This window comes from Calliopsis andreniformis, unplaced genomic scaffold (genome assembly GCF_051401765.1).
Source record: "Calliopsis andreniformis isolate RMS-2024a unplaced genomic scaffold, iyCalAndr_principal scaffold0008, whole genome shotgun sequence".
Lineage (NCBI taxonomy): Eukaryota > Metazoa > Arthropoda > Insecta > Hymenoptera > Andrenidae > Calliopsis > Calliopsis andreniformis.
The window spans coordinates 5,837,989-5,849,766 of NW_027480426.1; positions in this window are offsets into that span (position 1 = coordinate 5,837,989).

Sequence of the window (11,778 nt, forward strand, 5' to 3'; positions counted from 1 at the left end):
ATTGCAACAAGCGTGAAAGTAATGATCATTTCGGCGTTTCGGGCATCCTAGACTTAACTCTCAAGCATTGCTCCACCAGATCGAATAGTTAGGGCCTAAGAAGTCAACGCCAGAAGAATAAAATGCAATATAAGTACAACAGTTTACCATCGTATAAAATGAATAATTGCAAACATTGTGAAGGTAATGATCATTTCTACGTTCCGGGCAACCTAGGCTTCACTATAGGGCGTTGTTCCACCAGATCGAACAGTTAGGGCCTAAGAAGTCAACGCCCGAAGCATAAAATACAAAATAAATAGAATAGTTTTTCCATGTATAAAACGCATAATTGCTACCAGTGTGAAAGTTATGGTAATTTCTACGTTCCGGGCAACCTAGGCTTCACTCCAGCGCGTTGTTCCACCAGATGGAATAGTTAGGGCCTAAGAAGCCAACGCCAGAAGCATAAAATACGATATAAATACTACAGCTTTTCCATTGTGTAAAACGAATAATTGCACCCAGTGTGAAAGTTATAGTCATTTCTACGTTCCGGGCAACCTAGGCTTCACTCTAGGACGATGGTCCACGAGATCGAATAGTTAGGGCCTAAGAAGTCAACGCCAGAAGCATAAAATGAAACAAAAATACAACAGCTTTTCCATTGTATAACAGGAATAATTGCAACCAGTGTGAAAGTGATGGTCATTTCTACAATCCGGGTAACCCAGGTTTCACTCTAGGGCATTACTCCACCAGATCGAATAGCTACGGCCGTAGAAGTCAACGACTGAAGCATAAAATGCAATAAAAGTACAACAGTTTTTTCGTCGTATAACAGGAATAATTGCAGCAAGCATGAAGGTAATGGTCATTTCTACGTTCCGGGCACCCTAGGCATCACTCTTGGGCGTTGTTCCACGAAATGGAATAGTTAGGGCCTAAGAAGTCAGCGCCAGAAGCATAAAATACGATACAAATACAACAGCTTTTCCATCGTATAAAACGAATAATGGTAACCAGTGTGAATGTTATGGTCATTTCTACGTTCCGGGCAACCTAGGCTTCACTCCAGGCCGTTGTTCCACCAGATGGAATAGTTAGGGCCTAAGAAGTCAACGCCAGAAGCATAAAATACGGTATAAATACTACAGCTTTTCCATCGTATAAAACGAATAATTGCTACCAGTGTGAAAGTTATGGTCATTTCTACGTTCCGGGCAACCGAGGCTTCACACTAGGGCGTTGTTCCACCAGATGGAACAGTTACGGCCTAAGAAGTCAACGCCCGAAGCATAAAATACAAAATAAATAGAATAGTTTTTCCATGTATAAAACGAATAATTGCTACCAGTGTGAAAGTTATGGTAATTTCTACGTTCCGGGCAACCTAGGCTTCACTCCAGCGCGTTGTTCCACCAGATGGAATAGTTAGGGCCTAAGAAGCCAACGCCAGAAGCATAAAATACGATATAAATACTACAGCTTTTCCATTGTGTAAAACGAATAATTGCACCCAGTGTGAAAGTTATAGTCATTTCTACGTTCCGGGCAACCTAGGCTTCACTCTAGGACGATGGTCCACGAGATCGAATAGTTAGGGCCTAAGAAGTCAACGCCAGAAGCATAAAATGGAACAAAAATACAACAGCTTTTCCATTGTATAACAGGAATAATTGCAACCAGTGTGAAAGTGATGGTCATTTCTACAATCCGGGTAACCCAGGTTTCACTCTAGGGCATTACTCCACCAGATCGAATAGCTACGGCCGTAGAATTCAACGACTGAAGCATAAAATGCAATAAAAGTACAACAGTTTTTTCGTCGTATAACAGGAATAATTGCAGCAAGCATGAAGGTAATGGTCATTTCTACGTTCCGGGCACCCTAGGCATCACTCTTGGGCGTTGTTCCACCAAATGGAATAGTTAGGGCCTAAGAAGTCAGCGCCAGAAGCATAAAATACGATACAAATACAACAGCTTTTCCATCGTATAAAACGAATAATGGTAACCAGTGTGAATGTTATGGTCATTTCTACGTTCCGGGCAACCTAGGCTTCACTCCAGGACGATGCTCCACCAGATCGAATAGTTAGGGACTAAGAAGTCAACGCCAGAAGCATAAAATACAATAAAGATGCAACAGTTGTTCCATCGTATAACAGGAATAACTGCAAACAGTGTGAAAGTACAGGTCATTTCTACGTTCCGGGTAATCCAGGTTTCACTCTAGGGCGTTGTCCCACCAGATCGAATAGTTAGGGCCTAAGAAGTCAACGCCAGAAGAATAAAATGCAATATAAGTACAACAGTTTACCATCGTATAAAATGAATAATTGCAAACATTGTGAAAGTAATGGTCATTTCTACGTGCCGGGCAACCTAGGCGTCACTCTAGGGCGTTGCTCCACCACAGCTAAAAGATACGGCCTTAGAAGTCAACGCCAGAAGCATAAAATGCAATAAATATGCAACAGATTTTCCATCGTATAACATGACTAATTGCAACCAGTGCGAAAGTAATGACCATTTCGACGTTCCGGGCATCCTAGGCTTAACTCTGTGGCGTTGCTCCACCAAATCGAAGAGATAGGGCCTTAGAAGTCAACGCCAGAAGCATAAAATACAATATAAATACAACAGCTTTGCCATCGTATAAAATGAATTATAGCAAACAGTGTGAAGGTTATGGTCATTTCTACGTTCCGGGCAACCGAGGCTTCACCCTAGGGCGTTGTTCCACCAGATGGAATAGTTAGGGCCTAAGAAGTCAGCGCAAGAAGCATAAAATACGATATAAATACAACAGCTTTTCCATCGTATAAAATGAATAATTGCAACCTGTGTGAAGGTTATGGTCATATCTTCGGTCCGTGCAACCTAGGCTTCACTGTAGGGTGTTGCTCTACCAGATCGTATAGGTGGGGCCATAGAAGTCAACGCCCAAGCATAAAATACAATAAATATACAAGAGTTTTTCCATCGTATAGCAGGAATTATTGCAACCAGTGTGAAAGTGATGGTCATTACTACGTTCCGGGCAACCTAGGCTTCACTCTGGGGCGTTGTTCCAACAGATCGAATAATTAGGGCCTAAGAAGTCAACGCCAGAAGCATAAAATACAATATAAATATAACAGTTTTTCCATCGTATAGAATGAATAATCGCAACCAGTGTGAAAGTTATGGCCATTTCTACATTTCGAGCGACCTAGGCTTCACTCTAGGGCGTTGTTCCACCAGATCGAATAGTTAGGGCCTGAGAAAGGAACGCCAGAAGCATAAAATACAATATAAATACAACAGTTTTTCCATCGTATAAAACGAATAATTGCAACCAGTGTGAAAGTTATGTTCATTTCTGCGTTCCGGGCAACCTAGGCTTCACCCAAGGGCGTTGCTCCAACAGATTGAATAGTTAGGGCCTTAGAAGCCTACGCCTGAGGCACAAAATACAATAAAAATACAACAGTCTTTTCATGGTATAACAGGAATAATTGCAACAAGCGTGAAAGTAATGATCATTTCGGCGTTTCGGGCATCCTAGACTTAACTCTGAGGCATTGCTCCACCAGATCGAATAGTTAGGGCCTAAGAAGTCAACGCCAGAAGAATAAAATGCAATATAAGTACAACAGTTTACCATCGTATAAAATGAATAATTGCAAACATTGTGAAGGTAATGATCATTTCTACGTGCCGGGCAACCTAGGCGTCACTCTAGGGCGTTGCTCCACCACAGCTAAAAGCTACGGCCTTAGAAGTCAGCGCCAGAGGCATAAAATACAATAAATATGCAACAGATTTTCCATCGTATAGCATGACTAATTGCAACCAGTGCGAAAGTAATGACCATTTCGACGTTCCGGGCATCCTAGGCTTAACTCTGTAGCGTTGCTCCACCAAATCGAAAAGATAGGGCCTTAGAAGTCAACGCCAGAAGCATAAAATACAATATAAATACAACAGCTTTGCCATCGTATAAAATGAATTATTGCAAACAGTGTGAAGGTAATGGTCATTTCTACGTTCCGAGCAACCTAGGCTTCACTGTAGGCTGTTGCTCCGCCAGATCGAATAGGTAGGGCCTTAGAAGTCAACGCCAGAAGCATAAAATACAAAATAAATAGAACAGTTTTTCCATGTATAAAACGAATAATTGCTACCAGTGTGAAAGTTATGGTCATTTCTACGTTCCGGGCAACCTAGGCTTCACTCCAGGGCGTTGTTCCACCAGATGGAATAGTTAGGGCCTAAGAAGTCAACGCCAGAAGCATAAAATACGGTATAAATACTACAGCTTTTCCATCGTATAAAACGAATAATTGCTACCAGTGTGAAAGTGATGGTCATTTCTACGTTCCGGGCAACCTAGGCTTCACACTAGGGCGTTGTTCCACCAGATGGAACAGTTACGGCCTAAGAAGTCAACGCCCGAAGCATAAAATACAAAATAAATAGAATAGTTTTTCCATGTATAAAACGAATAATGGCAACCAGTGTGAAAGTTATGGTCATTTCTACGTTCCGGGCAACCTAGGCTTCACCCTAGGGAGTTGTTCCACCAGATGGAATAGTTAGGGCCTAAGAAGTCAACGCCAGAAGCATAAAATACAATAAAGATGCAACAGTTTTTCCATCGTATGACAGGAATAATTGCAACCAGTGTGAAGGTAATGGTATGTTCTACGTTCCGGGCAGCCTAGTCTTCACTCTAGGGTGGTGCTCCACCTGGTTAAATAGTTAGGGCCTAAGAAGTCAACGCCAGAAGCACAAAATACAATATAAATACAACAGCCTTTCCATCGTATATAATGTCTATTTGCAAACAGTGTGAAAGTGATGGTCATTTCTACGTTCCGGGCAACCTAGGCTTCACTATAGGGCGTTGTTCCACCAGATCGAACAGTTAGGGCCTAAGAAGTGAACGCCAGAAGCATAAAGTACAATATAAATATAACTGATTTTCCATCGTTTATATCGAATAATAGGAACCAGTGTGAAAGTTATGGTCATTTCTACGTTCCGGGCCACCTAAGCTTCACTCTAGGGCGTTGCTCCACCATATCAAACAGTTAGGGCCGTAGAAGTCAACGCCCGAAGCATAAAATACAAAATAAATATAACAGTTTTTCCATCGTATAGAATGAATAATCGCAACCAGTGTGAAAGTTATGGCCATTTCTACATTTCGAGCAACCTGGGCTTCACTCTAGGGCGTTGTTCCACCAGATCGAATAGTTAGGGCCTGAGAAGGGAACGCCAGAAGCATAAAATACAATATAAATACAACAGTTTTTCCATCGTATAAAACGAATAATTGCAACCAGTGTGAAAGTTATGGTCATTTCTGCGTTCCGGGCAACCTAGGCTTCACCCAAGGGCGTTGCTCCAACAGATTGAATAGTTAGGGCCTTAGAAGCCTACGCCTGAGGCACAAAATACAATAAAAATACAACAGTCTTTTCATGGTATAACAGGAATAATTGCAACAAGCGTGAAAGTAATGATCATTTCGGCGTTTCGGGCATCCTAGACTTAACTCTGAGGCATTGCTCCACCAGATCGAATAGTTAGGGCCTAAGAAGTCAACGCCAGAAGCATAAAATACGATATAAATACAACAGCTTTTCCATAGTATAAAAGGAATAATTGCAAACAGTGTGAAAGTAATGGTCATTTCTACGTTCCGGGCAACCTAGGCTTCACTCTACGGCGTTGTTCCACCAGATCGAATAGTTAGGGCCTAAGAAGTCAACACCAGAAGAATAAAATGCAAAATAAACACAACAGCCTTTACACCGTATAAAACGAATAATTGCAACCTGTGTGAAGGTTATGGTCATATCTACGTTCCGGGCAACATAGGCTTCACTGTAGGGCGTTGCTCCACCATATCGAATAGCTACAGCCTTAGAAGCCTACGCCTGAGGCACAAAATACAATAAAAATACAACAGTCTTTTCATGGTATAACAGGAATAATTGCAACAAGCGTGAAAGTAATGATCATTTCGGCGTTTCGGGCATCCTAGAGTTAACTCTCAAGCATTGCTCCACCAGATCGAATAGTTAGGGCCTAAGAAGTCAACGCCAGAAGAATAAAATGCAATATAAGTACAACAGTTTACCATCGTATAAAATGAATAATTGCAAACATTGTGAAGGTAATGATCATTTCTACGTTCCGGGCAACCTAGGCTTCACTATAGGGCGTTGTTCCACCAGATCGAACAGTTAGGGCCTAAGAAGTCAACGCCCGAAGCATAAAATACAAAATAAATAGAATAGTTTTTCCATGTATAAAACGAATAATTGCTACCAGTGTGAAAGTTATGGTAATTTCTACGTTCCGGGCAACCTAGGCTTCACTCCAGCGCGTTGTTCCACCAGATGGAATAGTTAGGGCCTAAGAAGCCAACGCCAGAAGCATAAAATACGATATAAATACTACAGCTTTTCCATTGTGTAAAACGAATAATTGCACCCAGTGTGAAAGTTATAGTCATTTCTACGTTCCGGGCAACCTAGGCTTCACTCTAGGACGATGGTCCACGAGATCGAATAGTTAGGGCCTAAGAAGTCAACGCCAGAAGCATAAAATGAAACAAAAATACAACAGCTTTTCCATTGTATAACAGGAATAATTGCAACCAGTGTGAAAGTGATGGTCATTTCTACAATCCGGGTAACCCAGGTTTCACTCTAGGGCATTACTCCACCAGATCGAATAGCTACGGCCGTAGAAGTCAACGACTGAAGCATAAAATGCAATAAAAGTACAACAGTTTTTTCGTCGTATAACAGGAATAATTGCAGCAAGCATGAAGGTAATGGTCATTTCTACGTTCCGGGCACCCTAGGCATCACTCTTGGGCGTTGTTCCACCAAATGGAATAGTTAGGGCCTAAGAAGTCAGCGCCAGAAGCATAAAATACGATACAAATACAACAGCTTTTCCATCGTATAAAACGAATAGTGGTAACCAGTGTGAATGTTATGGTCATTTCTACGTTCCGGGCAACCTAGGCTTCACTCCAGGACGATGCTCCACCAGATCGAATAGTTAGGGACTAAGAAGTCAACGCCAGAAGCATAAAATACAATAAAGATGCAACAGTTGTTCCATCGTATAACAGGAATAACTGCAAACAGTGTGAAAGTACAGGTCATTTCTACGTTCCGGGTAATCCAGGTTTCACTCTAGGGCGTTGTCCCACCAGATCGAATAGTTAGGGCCTAAGAAGTCAACGCCAGAAGAATAAAATGCAATATAAGTACAACAGTTTACCATCGTATAAAATGAATAATTGCAAACATTGTGAAAGTAATGGTCATTTCTACGTGCCGGGCAACCTAGGCGTCACTCTAGGGCGTTGCTCCACCACAGCTAAAAGATACGGCCTTAGAAGTCAACGCCAGAAGCATAAAATGCAATAAATATGCAACAGATTTTCCATCGTATAGCATGGCAAATTGCAACCAGTGCGAAAGTAATGACCATTTCGACGTTCCGGGCATCCTAGGCTTAACTCTGTGGCGTTGCTCCACCAAATCGAAGAGATAGGGCCTTAGAAGTCAACGCCAGAAGCATAAAATACAATATAAATACAACAGCTTTGCCATCGTATAAAATCAATTATAGCAAACAGTGTGAAGGTTATGGTCATATCTTCGGTCCGTGCTACCTAGGCTTCACTGTAGGGTGTTGCTCTACCAGATCGTATAGGTGGGGCCATAGAAGTCAACGCCCAAGCATAAAATACAATAAATATACAAGAGTTTTTCCATCGTATAACAGGAATTATTGCAACCAGTGTGAAAGTGATGGTCATTACTACGTTCCGGGCAACCTAGGCTTCACTCTGGGGCGTTGTTCCAACAGATCGAATAATTAGGGCCTAAGAAGTCAACGCCAGAAGCATAAAATACAATATAAATATAACAGTTTTTCCATCGTATAGAATGAATAATCGCAACCAGTGTGAAAGTTATGGCCATTTCTACATTTCGAGCAACCTAGGCTTCACTCTAGGGCGTTGTTCCACCAGATCGAATAGTTAGGGCCTGAGAAGGGAACGCCAGAAGCATAAAATACAATATAAATACAACAGTTTTTCCATCGTATAAAACGAATAATTGCAACCAGTGTGAAAGTTATGGTCATTTCTGCGTTCCGGGCAACCTAGGCTTCACCCAAGGGCGTTGCTCCAACAGATTGAATAGTTAGGGCCTTAGAAGCCTACGCCTGAGGCACAAAATACAATAAAAATACAACAGTCTTTTCATGGTATAACAGGAATAATTGCAACAAGCGTGAAAGTAATGATCATTTCGGCGTTTCGGGCATCCTAGACTTAACTCTGAGGCATTGCTCCACCAGATCGAATAGTTAGGGCCTAAGAAGTCAACGCCAGAAGCATAAAATACGATATAAATACAACAGCTTTTCCATAGTATAAAAGGAATAATTGCAAACAGTGTGAAAGTAATGGTCATTTCTACGTTCCGGGCAACCTAGGCTTCACTCTACGGCGTTGTTCCACCAGATCGAATAGTTAGGGCCTAAGAAGTCAACACCAGAAGAATAAAATGCAAAATAAACACAACAGCCTTTACACCGTGTAAAACGAATAATTGCAACCTGTGTGAAGGTTATGGTCATATCTACGTTCCGGGCAACATAGGCTTCACTGTAGGGCGTTGCTCCACCATATCGAATAGCTACGGCCTTAGAAGCCTACGCCTGAGGCACAAAATACAATAAAAATACAACAGTCTTTTCATGGTATAACAGGAATAATTGCAACAAGCGAGAAAGTAATGATCATTTCGGCGTTTCGGGCATCCTAGACTTAACTCTGAGGCATTGCTCCACCAGATCGAATAGTTAGGGCCTAAGAAGTCAACGCCAGAAGAATAAAATGCAATATAAGTACAACAGTGTACCATCGTATAAAATGAATAATTGCAAACATTGTGAAGGTAATGATCATTTCTACGTTCCGGGCAACCTAGGCTTCACTATAGGGCGTTGTTCCACCAGATCGAACAGTTAGGGCCTAAGAAGTCAACGCCCGAAGCATAAAATACAAAATAAATAGAATAGTTTTTCCATGTATAAAACGAATAATTGCTACCAGTGTGAAAGTTATGGTAATTTCTACGTTCCGGGCAACCTAGGCTTCACTCCAGCGCGTTGTTCCACCAGATGGAATAGTTAGGGCCTAAGAAGCCAACGCCAGAAGCATAAAATACGATATAAATACTACAGCTTTTCCATTGTGTAAAACGAATAATTGCACCCAGTGTGAAAGTTATAGTCATTTCTACGTTCCGGGCAACCTAGGCTTCACTCTAGGACGATGGTCCACGAGATCGAATAGTTAGGGCCTAAGAAGTCAACGCCAGAAGCATAAAATGAAACAAAAATACAACAGCTTTTCCATTGTATAACAGGAATAATTGCAACCAGTGTGAAAGTGATGGTCATTTCTACAATCCGGGTAACCCAGGTTTCACTCTAGGGCATTACTCCACCAGATCGAATAGCTACGGCCGTAGAAGTCAACGACTGAAGCATAAAATGCAATAAAAGTACAACAGTTTTTTCGTCGTATAACAGGAATAATTGCAGCAAGCATGAAGGTAATGGTCATTTCAACGTTCCGGGCACCCTAGGCATCACTCTTGGGCGTTGCTCCACCACAGCTAAAAGATACGGCCTTAGAAGTCAACGCCAGAAGCATAAAATGCAATAAATATGCAACAGATTTTCCATCGTATAGCATGACTAATTGCAACCAGTGCGAAAGCAATGACCATTTCGACGTTCCGGGCATCCTAGGCTTAACTCTGTGGCGTTGCTCCACCAAATCGAAGAGATAGGGCCTTAGAAGTCAACGCCAGAAGCATAAAATACAATATAAATACAACAGCTTTGCCATCGTATAAAATGAATTATAGCAAGCAGTGTGAAGGTTATGGTCATTTCTACGTTCCGGGCAACCGAGGCTTCACCCTAGGGCGTTGTTCCACCAGATGGATTAGTTAGGGCCTAAGAAGTCAGCGCAAGAAGCATAAAATACGATATAAATACAACAGCTTTTCCATCGTATAAAATGAATAATTGCAACCTGTGTGAAGGTTATGGTCATATCTTCGGTCCGTGCAACCTAGGCTTCACCGTAGGGTGTTGCTCTACCAGATCGTATAGTTGGGGCCATAGAAGTCAACGCCCAAGCATAAAATACAATAAATATACAAGAGTTTTTCCATCGTATAACAGGAATTATTGCAACCAGTGTGAAAGTGATGGTCATTACTACGTTCCGGGCAACCTAGGCTTCACTCTGGGGCGTTGTTCCAACAGATCGAAGAATTAGGGCCTAAGAAGTCAACGCCAGAAGCATAAAATACAATATAAATATAACAGATTTTCCATCGTATAGAATGAATAATCGCAACCAGTGTGAAAGTTATGGCCATTTCTACATTTCGAGCAACCTAGGCTTTACTCTAGGGCGTTGCTCCACCAGATCAAACAGTTAGGGCCTTAGATGTCAACGCCAGAAGCATAAAATACAATAAAGGTGCAACAGTTTTTCCATCGTATAACAGGTATAACTGCAACCAGTGTGAAAGTACTGGTGATTTCTACGTTCCGGGTAACCTAGGTTTCACTCTAGGGCGTTGGTCCACGAGATCGAAAAGCTAGGGACTTAGAATTCAACGCCAGAAGAATAAAATACAATATAAGTACAACAGTTTTTCCATCGTATAAAATGAATATTTGCATACATTGTGAAAGCAACGGTCATTTCTACGTTCCGGGCAACCTAGGCTTCACTCTAGGGCGTTGCCCCACCAGATCGAATAGCTAGGGCCTAAGAAGTCAACGCCAGAAGCATAAAATACGATATAAATACTACAGCTTTTCCATCGTACAAAATGAATAATAGCAAACAGTGTGAAAGTAATTGTCATTTCTACGTTCCGGGCAACCTAGGCTTCACTCTACGTCGTTGCTCGACCAGATCAAATAGCTAGCGACTTAGAATTAAACGCCAGAAGCATAAAATACAATAAAGATGCAAAAGTTTTTCCATCGTATAACAGGAATAACTGCAAACAGTATGAAAGTACTGGACATTTCTACGTTCCGGGTAACCTAGGTTTCACTCTAGGGCGTTGCTCCACCAGTTCGAATAGCTAGCGACTTAGAATTCAACGCCAGAAGAATAAAATACAATATAAGTACAACAGTTTTTCCATCGTATCAAATGAATATTTGCATACATTGTGAAAGCAACGGTCATTTCTACGCTCCGGGCAACCCAGGCTTCACTCTAGGGCGTTGTCCCACCAGATCGAATAGCTAGGGACTTAGAATTCAATGCCAGAAGCATAAAATACAAAATAAATAGAATAGTTTTTCCATGTATAAAACGAATAATTGCTACCAGTGTGAAAGTTATGGTCATTTCTACGTTCCGGGCAACCGAGGCTTCACCCTAGGGCGTTGTTCCACCAGATGGAATAGTTAGGGCCTAAGAAGTCAACGCCAGAAGCATAAAATACAATAAAGATGCAACAGTTTTTCCATCGTATAACAGGAATAATTGCAACCAGTGTGAAGGTAATGGTATGTTCTACGTTCCGGGCAACCTAGGCTTCACTCTAGGGCGGTGCTCCACCAGGTTAAATAGTTAGGGCCTAAGAAGTCAACGCCAGAAGCATAAAATACAATATAAATACAACAGCCCTTCCATCGTATATAATGTATATTTGCAAA